The sequence below is a fragment of the Phascolarctos cinereus genome, unplaced genomic scaffold, assembly GCF_003287225.1.
Source record: "Phascolarctos cinereus isolate Bilbo 61053 unplaced genomic scaffold, phaCin_HiC Scaffold_726;HRSCAF=1367, whole genome shotgun sequence".
Taxonomy (NCBI): domain Eukaryota; kingdom Metazoa; phylum Chordata; class Mammalia; order Diprotodontia; family Phascolarctidae; genus Phascolarctos; species Phascolarctos cinereus.
This window is the reverse complement of record NW_027556098.1, coordinates 299375204-299387470: the sequence shown is the minus strand read 5'-3', so window position 1 is coordinate 299387470 and position 12267 is coordinate 299375204. Positions and strand designations below refer to the sequence as shown.

At 36.7% G+C, this 12267-nt stretch overlaps 1 protein-coding gene across 1 annotated transcript in view; it reads right to left on the bottom strand.

The window, feature by feature from the left end:
- ELMOD1 (ELMO domain containing 1) overlaps window positions 1-12267 on the bottom strand; it is a 73707-nt gene that overhangs the window by 37819 nt on the left and 23621 nt on the right.

Sequence of the window (12267 nt, the reverse complement as noted above, 5' to 3'; positions counted from 1 at the left end):
TAGTCAGTCAGGTACATCCACACACAATACACACACACACGTGTGTACATAAACACACACACATGTATATGCATGCATGTACATATATTGTGTGTATATACACATGTGTCTATGTACATTTATGTACAAACATATTATGTAAACAAAGTATATATGTACAATTTGGGGGTTTGGTTGTTTTACATCTCTGAGTTCTAGGCTTGAGCTTCTTAGTTCTAAGGAAAGATTCTTACTTAACTCAATAAAATATTCTGTGTGATTCCGGGATTATAAATAAGTGCTCAATGTCCAGGGAGAAAATGCTTAGCTATCTTATATCCCCATATAAAAAAACACATATGGGGGAAGGCTGCTGTGGTAGAGTGGAAAGGGCAGTGACTTTTTGAATGTGAAGGTATGAGATTGAACTAACTCTGCTTTTTCCTCGCTGTGTGATTTTGGGCAAGCCACTTCAACTTTTTAGACCTCACTTCCTCCTTTGTAAAATAGGAATAAAACAACCTATACTCATAGGGTTGTCATATTCACAAAGTGGTGAATGCGAAGTGCATTGTAAACCAAAAACATGGCTTAAATGTCAGGTTAAATATATGTTAAAATATAACAAAGTTTCGCGATTTTGAGATTGCCCATCCTGCCTATGATTTAGTATGTGAATTCCAACAAGTTGCCTGAGGTAAACAGAGATTAAGGGCCTTGCTCTTGGCTCATAAAGTATCAGAGGCTTGATCTGAACCCAGATCTTCTTGACTCCAAGCCTAGTCCTCTCAGTATTATGGCCACTATACATATGTAGGTTTTTCACTGTTAGTGAAGAAACTCCTGCTAGCAATAGAGATCAACGACTATTCTACCCCTGAAAGTTATGAGAGTTACCTGAGGCAATGAGCCCTCAAGTGATTTTTCCCAAAGTCACACAACCAGTATCAGAGACAGACCTGAATTCAGGACTTCCTGATTCCAAGGCTAGTTCTCTATCCCCTTTGCCACACTGCTTACATATAAACAAAATAATTTTGAAAACCACTTCTCTAAATGCTGGGAGACTGTTATTTAAAAAAAGAACTACTGTCTATCCCTCAGGGGTCAACCTTAATTATGCTTAGCAGAGTCTGATTCAATGCATTTTTTTTTAATCCAGGACAAACTCTATTAGCATGCTTTGTTCCTGCTGTATATTCTCAGACGGTGCAGCTCAGTAAAGAAGATGACTTATGCCTCTATCAGGAGTTCCCAGCAGGGCTCTATGGTCATCATTATGTTTATTTTTTATTATTTAACATTCATCCTCCAGTTTGTACCTAGAATAGCTACCCAAAGCAAATTATTCAAAATGGATCACATGGCTGCTACAAAATAAGAGACAAGCTAGTCCTCTGTGAGGCACTTAGTTAAGATAGCACATTCTGCAGGAGTGAGTCTGTTGAAAAGGACAAGAGAGCAAAAGCCAGGACTAATAGCAAGTGCTGGGGTGGTGGGGTTAGGAGAGAGAAAGGAGGTGCTGGTACCTGTAATGGAGTACTACGCCTCCACCTTATGTGTGGGTGAGTGACATCGCCTTTTGCGACATCAAAAGAAAAATGGCTTATTTTCAACAGTTTCAGTAAATGCTCTAATGGAAATTAACTCTTGCTTGAAGAAATCCTGTAATAAATAAAAAGTAAACTATTGAAGGGAAGGGTTAACACTATAGAAACAACAAGCAGTTGTGGTAAAACACAGATGACAAGGAGGAATTTTCGTTGTGTTTTCATAACCATCAGAGTGTGCACAATGAAATGTAGGGGGCAAGAAGAAATATCATGCTCCCCAGGGCCTTCATTGTCTCATACAGTGTTCTGAAGCCACCATGTTATTTTAGTTATAGGGAAGCTGTCTTACATTTAAGCTCTTCACTAAGTGATGCTGGCAACTCAGCATGAACTCCTTCTCCAGGGTGAGTCTAGCCCAGTGCACTGATTCTAATGAGGTTTCCTTGTGAGGAAAGATGCTGGGAGAAGACTATGCATGAGTCTCTAAACAGAGACCTGGTAGTGTCTCTTGGTAAAGGGTTGTGTCTTCTCACAAGGGCAAGGAAGAGAAACCTGTTCCATGAAACTTTTAAATGTAGAAAATTTCTATTAAAATTTAGATATCAGAGTGGTAGTGTGGAAAAGTCAGAAGTTTAGGTGGTTCCAGGTCAGACATTAATGATTTATGTAAACATGGGCAAGTCACTTACCATGGGGAAGGAATATCAGGAATGAGTTCCAAAGACAATAGGATAAATTTAGGATACAGCCCTGGGAAAGGCCTGGTTATGTATTCTAGAATTATTTATCTGAGGACAGTGTGAAACCGTCTTCATTACTATAACTATTTTAGGATTAATGTTCTTTTATGGAGCTTTTGTCTAATAGTTTTAAAGTCCTGGAACTGTAGCAAAGAGAATATCACACATTATTGTGTTTCTACAAGCTCATTCTATGACTCTGTCAAAACATAAATATGAAAGACCCAGACCCTTGCGAAGGTCAGAAACATGCCCTTTTCTAAATCTACCCATTCCCCTCCCCCATCCCATTTCTTCTCTTTTCTTGCACTGATTGCCAAACTGTGGCACCATGACCAATGTTAGCTTGGGTGATCAGAGTATACTTACCTAATGTGCTCCCCAAATCGCAATTTTAAAAATTAACATTTTTCTGTTTGTACTAAATCAGAATATATTAAAGCAACCTTGAGTTCAATTCCAATAAATGCATTCAACACATTTTTATTAAATATGGGTGTCTCTTCTTTTCCCTTAGGGAGAGATATGACACTTTTTTTTCCAAGGAAATACCTTTCCAGTCAGTCATTATAGTTGGTACTACAGAAGATATTTTGCTAGATGTAAATTTCAAGGTTTATGGAAGGTACTGGTCTAGAGTATATGAGATCCATCATCTTCCCTCAGAAGTGTTATTACTATGATGCTGGGAAATATAAAAAGGGTAGTGAAAAATAATTTTGCATTAGATATGCAAAAAAGACTATGTCATGGCCACTTCTGTCATGAGCTTTATAGTTAATATAAGATTTTTTTAAAAGTAAGATATTTTAAAGTATCCTCATATAGGTCATAGAAAATAAAAATTCACTAACCTTTCTTATCTTTCCCATTGTTGTAGCAATAATACATCTGGGGTAAGAAGATGGATTCCATAAATCACAGACCAGTGATCTTGACATTCATATATAGAATAATTCTACAATGGATTGTTAAATGGAGCACTTATAAATGCTTAGAAAAGAATGGTCATCAGGAGTCAGAATGGCTTTTCTAAGAAGTCAGGCCAGATGAGTCTCAGCTCCTTTTTCGGCAGGGTTACCAGAAAATCAGAGGAATATTATAGCCATGGCATATTGGGATTTCAGCAAAGCATATGACAAAGTTTTAGAATACCCTTATGGATAAATATGGACTGAATTATAGAAAAATGAGATGAATTCAAGGTTGAATGACTGAACACAAAGATTTTTCATTAATGGATTGATGTTAGCATCATGGCATATTTCTAGGGATGTGCCACAGGTATCTAATCTCTTTCTTGCTCTGCCCAAATATTTTTATCAATGACTTAGATGAAGTCTTTGGAGTTAGTCATCCTTGTCAAACCCTCAAGTGACACAAAACTGGAAAGGAGGGCTAACACTTTGGATGATGGAGTCAGGATCCAATAAGATAAATGGACTAGAATGCTGTGTCAAATCTAACAAGATCAAATATAATCAGGATGAAATATGGAATCCTTCATTTAGTTTAAAAAGAATCAACTGCACAAGCAAACAATGAGAGACACAGCAGTCCATATGCAAGACCTGAGGTTTCATTCCTCATGCCTGCTCTCCCTCCTAATTTCTGGCTCCTAGAATCCCTGGCTTCCTTTAGGACTCAGCTCAAGTGCTACTTCCTCCAGGAAGCCTTTCCTGGTCCCTCCATCTGCTGATGACATTCCCTTTAAGGTTACCTCCCATCTATCCTATGTTTATTTTATATGTTCTACTTTATATAATATCACCCATTAGAATGCAAGCTCCTTGAATACAGGGAATATTTTTGCTTTTTTTTATTTCTAGTACTTAGCACAGGGCATAGTACATAGTAAGTGCTTAATAAATGCTTGTTGATTGTTGAATTCCTATGAATCAACAGGAATGCTTCATTGTTCAGAAAGCTAAAGCAGTGTTGGGCTGCCTTACTATACTCTGTCCTGTTTAGTCCACATCTTTAGTATTATGTTCAATTGCATGCTTCGTATATTAGGAAGGACATGGACAAGCCATAACTGCTCCATCCCCTGATTCAACAGAGGAGGGTGACCAGGATGATGTAGGATCTAAAAATCAGTTATAATGATTGTTTGAAGGAAGTAGGGATGCTTATCTTGGAGAAGGACAGGCTTTGGGGATACATGAGAATTCTCATTAAACAGCTGAAGGGCTATCACATGGAAGGGCCTTCTCCTATGTACTTCCACAAGGAAATACTAGGGTCAATAGGTACAAGTTATGCAGAGCTAAATTTCAGTTCAGTATAAGACTGAACTTTCTAGCAACTTAGAGTGACTGATGTATTAATAGAGCCTTGTCCTTGAAAGTATTTAAGATGAGGTGGGATAACCACTTGCCTGGGATGTCTTAAAGAAGTATTCATGCACCGGCTTCAAAGATCTCTCCCAGCTCCAAGAGTCTATGAGCCTACTATGACAATGAATGCCAGTCATACCAAGATAAATAGTATTAGTGTTGTGGTATGCATTTTAAATTTATACTTGCTCCCAGCCTGGTTTCCTGGAAGACTAGCATCTTAGAGGTCAAGTAATCATTAAGCTCTCTAGATAATGTTGCAATTCTTTTGGGTGGAAGCCCATGACTAATCCTTTACAATGTACCTGCTGAACACAGAAATAAACACCTGACTGATTCAGGATATAGCTACTAGCCTTTCTTTTTACAAGAGAAAGACTTCCAAACTTGTCTATTTGTGGTAAGATACTGTAGGATATAGTTGTCCAGTTGTTTTTCAATTGTGTCTGACTCTTCATGATCCCACTTGGGGTTTTCTTAGCAAAGATACTGAAGTGGTTTGCTACTTCTTTCTCCAGCTCATTTTACAGATGAGGAAACTGAGGCCAACAGAATGCCTGGGGTCACACAGCTAGTACATGTCTGAGGCCAGATTTGAACTCAGGAAGATGAGTCTTCCTGACTTTGGGCCCAGTGCTCTTATCTACTATGCCACTGTAGGTATAGAGGTCAACCTATTAAATAGTATCTGTAAGATCAGTGCCATACTACCATGATGTTTCTTGTTTCTTAAAATTTTTAGAGCTTCAAAAACAATATCACGTATTTGGACATACTTACTGAGGCATACACGAGAGGTAGCTTGGAGTAATAGATAAAGCACTAGCTTCAGAACTAGAAAGAAATAGATTCAAGTCGAACTGCCAACACATACCAGTTTTGTAAGCCTGGGGAAGTCACTTAAGCTTTCAATGTTTTAGCTGACTCTGAGGCTGTAAGTTGCAGAGAAGGTACTGATGTGGATTTTACTCACTCAGATGTTCCATATGGAACAATGTAATCATAGGTTCAGTTCCTATCCCTCTTGGTATCCCATATATGCATACACATCTGCATACATTCATGTGTCTTCCCAGCTCAATAAGTTAATAACTATAATAACAGGTAGCATTTATGTGGCACTTTAAGGTTTGCAAAGTGCTTTGTATCACTTCATTTGAGAGTCAAAAAACCCACTGAGGCAGATACTTTAGTCTTGAGTGCATTTAGACAGCATTGACATTTTACAGGTTAGAAAAAAGACTCAGAGGGTATAAAATGGTCACTCACCTAGTTAATGTGAAAGGGGGGAGTTGAACCCAGTTGTACCTGGACCCCAAGTTCAGCACACTTTCCAGTATTCAATGTTGCATCTCTGTGAGCATCGAAGGTCTAACGTTGAATACGTTGATATGCTTTTAGTTTGGCACCCAACAGCAATGTCTAAATTTAGGTCCTTTTATCATTTTATTATCAATTCTCAATGCAAATGCTAAAATATCTTGCTTATTGTGCTAACCTGTTTTTCTTGTTCTGTATTTTTAAACAAATAACCAATTTCAAGATAAAAGGAAAAGAAATGGCTAAGGATGAAATGAGCTCATCATTCTTCCTACTAGAACACAGAGTATCACAATGATGGATGTCCATTCACTGTGCCAAGATTAAATCATTGTATTCCAGTTGGTTCAAATATGCTATGGTCTCTTGCTAAGGAACAACAGCAAATCTTTTCAGTGCAGCAATTGAAAACTAAGAGTTAGAAGGTACCTCACTCAGAGATCAATTGGTTCCACCCACTCCCCTACCAGAACAGTAATCCTTTCTACTCTGTGAATGAAATTAAATTTCCTTTACTGTTTATGATGTGTAAATATATAGTGTATTCAATATTGATTTAATTATTTATCTTGAGGCTGGGTCTCCCCTCTGTTGCCCAGGCTTGAAATGTGAGGCTACTCATGCTGCAATTCCACTATTAATCAGCTTTGACCTGCTCCAACCTGGGTGGGCTCACCCCTCCTTAGGTTGCCTGTCATTCCCCTGCTCTGGAGGGTGTGATCCCCATATTGGTGTGGGTCTTAGGGCAGATACCTGATTGACTCAGCTTTGCTGCAGCTCAGAATTTCCATGCTTAAATGATTCCCCAACCTCATTCTCTCCCAGTAGCAGGAATCATGGAAGTATGCCACAATGCCTGGCTCCAAGTTTATTAAACTTGCAAAGGAAGCAAAGAGGGAGCAATTTACACAAGCACTGATGATAGTACAATATTAGATACAGTATGGCTTAGTGGAGAGAACACTTGGTATAGAGTGGGGAAGGTCCGGGCTCAAAGTTCACTTTGGATGCTAACTACCATTGAGGCCCTGAACAAGTAAATGTCTTTACCTCCTGCAGCCTGTTTCCTCATCTCTCAAATGGCCTCTGCCTCACAGAAATATGCTGAGAATCAAGTATGATAAGGCATATGAAGTGCTTTGCCAATCTGAAAATACTGCAGGGTAGAGAGAAGATTAAAAGTAAGAGATCCACAATTTGGGATGCCAAAAGAATAAGGTTATATAAAGAAAAAAGAGTTTAATATCATTTCCAGCACTTGGCACCATGCCTGGCACACAGTGGGCACTTAACAAATGTTTATTGATTGGCTGATTGAATCCTCCTGCATGTAGCTGTGGCCTTTTGGTTTTGAGAAACTTCATCTGGCACACAGCAGGCTGTATAGTGATAATGCCAGAAACCACTTTATAACTTTTGCTCACAAGGAGGTTGGTTTCAAGGTGTCTTGAGTTTTAAAAGAAAATAAAAACCAAACAACTCTACAGGGAAAAAAAAATTAAAGGTTTGTCATACACTCTGTTGAAGATCCTGAATTTATTTCTGAGTGTCATCTTTAGACACTAAAGCTTTCTATTCACCTGATATTGCCATGGAAAGGGACTAGGCTCACATTTAGTAGGATTTCAAAAATACCAATTTTTCATTAATATAAAAACCATGTGGAGTAATTACCATAGCAACCAAAGAGCATGTCAGGGCATGTCCTATCCTCTCAAATATTCCCATGATCATTTAAAAAAAATTTTTTTTCCACAGCTGACATAATCAGATTGAGACATGCTCTGTATAACAAAAAGAATACAAGACCCTATAAGCCTATGGAATAAATGACATCATATGGGGCTCCCTAAGCCTAAGATTTTATAAACATATCAAAGAGACATCTTTACACTATAAACCAGAGCATCAAAGAATGCTAAGGGCTTTAAAGATGCACAACATGAAGAAACAAACATGAAGGAATCATGGCAAAGAGGGAAAAGAACCCTAAAATAGAAGCTATTGAAATAATATTTCATCTTGGTGCTTATCTAGAGAAACCTAAGCAGGGCAAGGAAGTAGAGTGTATATTGTTTGTCTTAGGATAAAGACTGATTACTATTAGATTTATTCCATCTTCTAATTCTATGCCTAGATCAAGATCATCAATAATACGGGCTGTGATAGGAGATTCTTCTAAAAGATTTAGAAATGAGAAAATGCAAGGCAGAATCAATGAATCAAAAATGCTTGCATTCAGAGGTCTATATACCTTTTTTTTGAAAGCAAGGTGAATCAAGCAACACATTCTTATTGAGGACCTACTATGTGCAAAGAAGTATTTGAACTATGGATAAAAGATCAGCAGTATTTTAGTAATTCAGTTTCTAAATAAGTTATGGTGCTCCTTACACCTAGCATATCATGCCTTATCTCATCCCTCCTGTTCTCCAACTCCAGGCCTTTGCTATTGAATGCTGTCTTCCAAAGCCCAGTTCAAATGGCACATCCTCCAAAAAGGTTTCCTGAATTCTCCCATTACGCAATAATCATTCCTTCCTCAAGCCCCACAAAGAATTATTTTTGTATCTTTCTTATGTATTTATGCTCCACTTATATTATAGCTATAATTGTTTGTTTATATAAGTATATAATATATGTTTATATATAACATATAATAAATATAATTATTATTTGTGTGTGTACATAATTTCTCCTACTATAGTATAAGTTCCTTGAGGGCATATATTTTCTTATTTATCTTTTGAATCTCCCCAAACCCAACTTAATACTTTTAGCTTAATATTTTTTTTACAAATGGGTGGCCATTCTCTTTGGCCTCTCTTCAGCTTCTGACATCATTGACTATGCTCTTCCACTAACTGGATATTCAATCCTCACTTAGTTTCAGTGACACCATATTGGACTGATATTCCTGCTTACCTTTTTAACCACTCCTCTGAATCTTATGATGGCTCCTCAGTCTCTTCTCTGTTCTTTAATTTGAGTATTTTCCTAAGGGTCTTACCTTCATTCTCTTGTCTTCCATCATCCACATTTTGTCCCTTGACAATGTCATTCACTCTTTCAGCTTTAGCTACGATCTTTGACTTCCAAATCTATATATCTAGTCCCAGCATTTTTTTTGAGCTACTGACATACATCCCTACCTTTGCTTCAAGCTCATTTCTGGATGCCACACTAAGACCTTAAATCAAACCATGTAATTCTGACCAAGATAGCTGACCAAATGAGAGACATGCCAGATCAATCATCTCCCATACACCTATTCTGGCAAAACCCTGGTTTACAACAGAGTGAATAATAATCAAGAAATTCACTACAGTAAGTTGTTTCTTTAATTCCAGAATGGTGCAAAAAGTCAGCCAGAAACTTGAGGGTAATCCTGATCACCAAAGGTGTAGCAAAAGATTGAAAATGATAAAAAAAAAAAAAGAAAAGAAAAGAAAAGAAAGAAAAGAAAAGAAAAGAAAAGAAAAGAAAAGAAAGTGTAAGCTATCTGATACAAAAAATAACAGGACTGGAAAATCTGTCAAAGAAGAATAATTTAAAATCATTGGACTCCCTAAAAATCATGATTTTTTTTAAAAAAAAGGCCTTGACATTATATTTCAAGAAATCATGAATAAAAACTGAACAAATGGATTAGAACTAGAGGACAAAACCCATCACATCCTGAAAGGAACAGCAAAATGAAAAGTCCCAAGAATATCATAAAAATACAGAGCACACATGTCAAAGAAAACATATTGAAAACATCCAAAAAGAAGTTCATGTACCAAGGAACCAATGTCATGATCACATAAGATTTGTCAGCTTTTACTAAAGAAGAGAAGAGATGTTAGAATACTATATTCTAAAAGGTAAAAAACATAGGCTTAACAAAAAACTGAATGTAATCCTATGGGAGGGAAAATGGATCTTTAAAGGAAGAGAGGACTTCTATGCATTTCTGTTGAAAAGGCCAACACTGAATAAAAACTTCGAAGTACAAACACAAAAGTCTAGAGAAACCTAGGAACATAAAGTTATTTGAGCAATGGGAAGGCACTGCATGATGATGTACTGCTAACATTCCAAAGACGGAAAAGAACCAAATGACTCTTCAGAACCTTAACATCTTTAATGCGTATTGAGGGAATTAAATATGAAAAACAGAGGTCCTAGGTAATGGATTGATTCTGTTTTGAGGGTTTGAAGAGATTAAAGAAAAGGGATGGTAAAAGGAATACACAAGCATAGAAAAGAGGAAGAAGGGGCTAGAACTTGACATTTCTTATCAGTGGGGTATATGTATACAAAAATAGAGGGAAAATAGAGGAATGGGATGGGGGCAACAGATTAAACCTTATTCTTATCTATGATGGACAAATGTTGAATACACACATACACACTCACAGTTTGGTATAGAAACATCAAACATCCTCATAATATTGGTCACAGGTAAAAGAAAATTTCTGACCATAAAGGGGGAGATTAAAAGAAAAGAAAAATAGAATCTAAGGAGTTGTCTAAGATTGATTCTTAGACATTTGTGGAAAGGCTATACAAACTGTGGTATATGAATATAAGGGATTATTATTATACCATAAGAAATTATGAAAGAGATGCTTCAGAGAATCCTGGATATTAAAAATGGACACAGATTGAAGGGAGTAGAAACAGGTGATCAATTTACCCAAAGACAGCAAGTTTTATAAAGAAAAGCAACTTTGAAATAAGAACTCTGTTCAAAGCAATGACCAACCATGTCTCCAGAGGACCTCAGAGAAAAGATGGGAATAAGGTGCAGAAAGTGTCATACATTTTTGGATTTGGCCACCCTGTGGCTATTATTTCCCCCATCTATGTTCTTTTTCTTACAAGGATTTTTAAAAATCTTTTTCTAAGTTTTTAATTGGGAGCACAAAGAGAGTTTGGTAATAGTAATATAAAAAAGAAAAAGGGACACTGAAATATTTTTTAAAATGCACAAAAGAGAACAGAAAGAAATTAAAAAAGAAGTAGAGAAAACAAGAGTTTTGAAAGTAATACTGTATGCAGAATTTGTGATGTACTTTAAAAAAAACCCAAGTGACTTAGATAGATTCACAGTTTCATAGAGCATCTTCTTTTTGTGTTCTGCTACATGTATGGCAATGTTCTTTATTGTTGTTTAAGTTCAGAATTTTAAAAACCTAAACTCAACACTGTCCCAAATCAAACTTCTTACCTTTTCCCTAAACTCATTCTTCCTTCTGATTTTACTATTTGTCTGTGTCACTACTATTCACTTGTTATCCTACAGTCATAACCTATTTTTGAACCTAACCTATTTTTTCCTCTTAACTTTCATATCCAATCAGCTCTATGGGTCTTGTCAATTCTGCTTTCACAGCTTCTCTCATCTATCCCTTCTTCTCATTTCCCAAAGTCAACTATCTAATAGATCTCATTATTATCTTCCTGGAATAATAATACGGTAGGGTCCTATCACATCTTCATGTCTCCTCTCTCTACCTTTTCCAATCCAAATCACTGCTACAATTAACTTTCACTGGCACAAATCAGTTCATGTTATTCCTCTGCTCAAAAATTTTCAGGAGGCTTTTATTGACCTCCAGGTTGCCTGGAATTCAAAGCCTTCCATAATTTGGGACCTTTCCAGCCCTATCTCATATTATTCCTTTCAATGCCGTGAAAGCACCCAAGTCCAATATATAATTCTTTGTCTTCTGAACACTCCCCATGCTACTACACAAAACCTTCCTTAAGCCCCTCAGTAGATAACAACCTTCCTCTTTAGTCCTAACATGGGTAGCACTTTGTTGGATTTCTACTACATCTATTATAAGAGGCGTCCCAAAAGTCTTAGTGCAGTTTTAAGTTTTAATAGTTAAAAACTTCACTTTTACTAAGCTTAAAACTTGATATTAAAGCTTAAAACTGCACTAAGACTTTTGGGACATGCTATATAATATCACATATTATAAATATTTGTATAAACTCCATTGGGCAGGGACCCCATCTTTCATTTCCTCCAGTGTCCAACACTTTGCTCTGTACACAGTAGGCTTCCATAAATGTTGATTGATTAGCAAATATTTGCAGAATTGAACAGAAGTAGCTGCAGAATAAGAAGACACCAAGAAAATCTTGTAACTGAAAAGGAACAGAAGCCTGGGCTAACTATTATAAGTATAAAACCTAAATTTGTGATATTTTAAACTGATTAATTCAGAAAAAGCATTTAATATAAAACTTCATTGCTTTTAACAAAGCAAAATCTTTCCACTACTGATTTCCAGAGTACCATCTTCTATGAAATTGAGACATGCGTAGGGCTGAGGTTTT